Source organism: Paramormyrops kingsleyae, chromosome 17 (genome assembly GCF_048594095.1).
Source record: "Paramormyrops kingsleyae isolate MSU_618 chromosome 17, PKINGS_0.4, whole genome shotgun sequence".
Taxonomy (NCBI): domain Eukaryota; kingdom Metazoa; phylum Chordata; class Actinopteri; order Osteoglossiformes; family Mormyridae; genus Paramormyrops; species Paramormyrops kingsleyae.
The window spans coordinates 1,328,684-1,330,575 of NC_132813.1; the positions used below are offsets into that span (position 1 = coordinate 1,328,684).

At 40.7% G+C, this 1,892-nt stretch overlaps 1 long non-coding RNA gene across 1 annotated transcript in view; it reads right to left on the reverse strand.

Moving 5' to 3' along the window:
* LOC111833895 (uncharacterized) overlaps positions 1-1,892 on the reverse strand; it is a 7,878-nt gene extending 5,986 nt beyond the window's left edge. The window contains exon 1 of the long non-coding RNA XR_002835862.2: positions 1,760-1,892. This is a non-coding gene — a long non-coding RNA (uncharacterized lncRNA). The remainder of the gene's footprint in view (positions 1-1,759) is intronic.

Sequence of the window (1,892 nt, forward strand, 5' to 3'; positions counted from 1 at the left end):
CACACATACACATACATACATATACACACACATACACACATACATATACACACACATACATCTACACACACACATACACACATACATATACACACACATACATCTACACACACACACACACACACATACACACACACACACACGTAGGGTAAACATATCCTTATGGGGACCGCTCATTCATTTGAATGGGAAAAATGCTAACGCTAACTATGACAACCTTAACCCCTACCCTGCCCTAACCATAAGCATAAGTAACCTAACAAAATACAAGAGTTTTTGCATTTTTAGTTTTTTCATAGCAGTCACTGATTTTTACAAAATAGAGTTTTCCCTTATGGGGACCGGTTTCTATTTTGTAAAAAACGGATATTTATCACGTTATGGGGACATTAGGTAAACCCACACACACACACTCAGACACACACACACACACACACACACACTCTCTCACACACACACACACACACACACACAGACAGTTGTGCTCCTTGATCTGAACATCAGAAGCCAGAAGGTCGTACACCCCTCTGAAGTTAGACATATTTTTGGAGGTTTCCATAAATTATGAGGCCCATATGTTAAGTTGTTTCTCCAAACAGAACCCCGGAGCCCGCAGAGAATATTCAGACGCAGTACATCAGTCCAAACAGGAATCTGCAGGTCCAGCGGGAGATTCGAAAAGCTCGAGCCAAAAGACGCTGACCCCTCCCAAACACAAGCCACTAGCTGTTCAAGAAGGGAATTGGCTTCACGGTGGCCCTGCTTTTCATCACCACAGACAGATCATTGTGCCCTTCTGTGCTTTATGTTTACTGGTTTATTGTCCTTTGCTGGTCACAGAAAGGGACCTTGTCTGAGATTCATTTGCTGTTATTCTGACAGTCCATGTTTATTCAGTGCAGTGTATTAAGTAGCCTATTTACACTTAGCATGTCAGTTTGGGTTTTGTACCTTTACAATTGAAATACAACGCAGCCAATTTGGTTAAATATGCTGAATTTCCAAGCTTGGAAAGTATATATATATTGTACCGTTCAATACGTCATGGGGAAAATACTTCTTTTTAAACTTAAAGTGTCTTAACTTAATCCATCTGTAGCAAACCTGTCCATTCTTGTCCCAACTCTCCCTGTTATCCCCCTGTGGGATTTACCAAGCAAAATAAAGGATGAAAGAGTACAAAAATTGTACCCCTGGCTAAGTTGCAATGTTAACATCATAACCGTATTGTTAAATTAATAATTTAAATATTACAGTATTTACTTATTGAAATGAAACACGTGTTTTCGCAAGTTTTAACATTAAAAGGCCGGTAAAATTGCATTACGCGTGCGCTCCTTTCGTAAAGAGCGGCGTCTGCTGCCCTCTCGTGGTGCAACTTCATATCAGCTGCGAACATCGGACATTTTTGTAAAAGCACGGATGAAAACAGGATTGGACGTGGAGAAAAAAACAAATTAATGAAACAAAGGTCTCTAGAGCACAGACTGCATGAAATTCATTTCATTAGAAAAAACCTAGTCTAGATTCCATCTGCTTTGAGATTACGTGGTGACAGTCGTAATTGCTGCCGCACAGGGCTTCATTTTGCAGTTTGGCATAATTCCTTTTTTTTCTATTATTCTCGTTTGAAAATAAAAATGCCAAGTATAATAACTGTCGAGATAAATTAAACGGAATCGCGAAACGCTAACTGCAAACAACCTTTACTACGGCGTTACACCCGCACGGCGTATGCTGAACTCAAAGGCTTTCTCACCTTCTCTGATGTAAAACCAGCCGAGGTGTTTTCCGTCACCTTCTTGGGTTCCTTACACGTACATTCCCTACCTTCGCCACAAGGTGTCAGCATCAACCGGCAACCTTTACTTAAACATTGAAGAGGAGCAGGC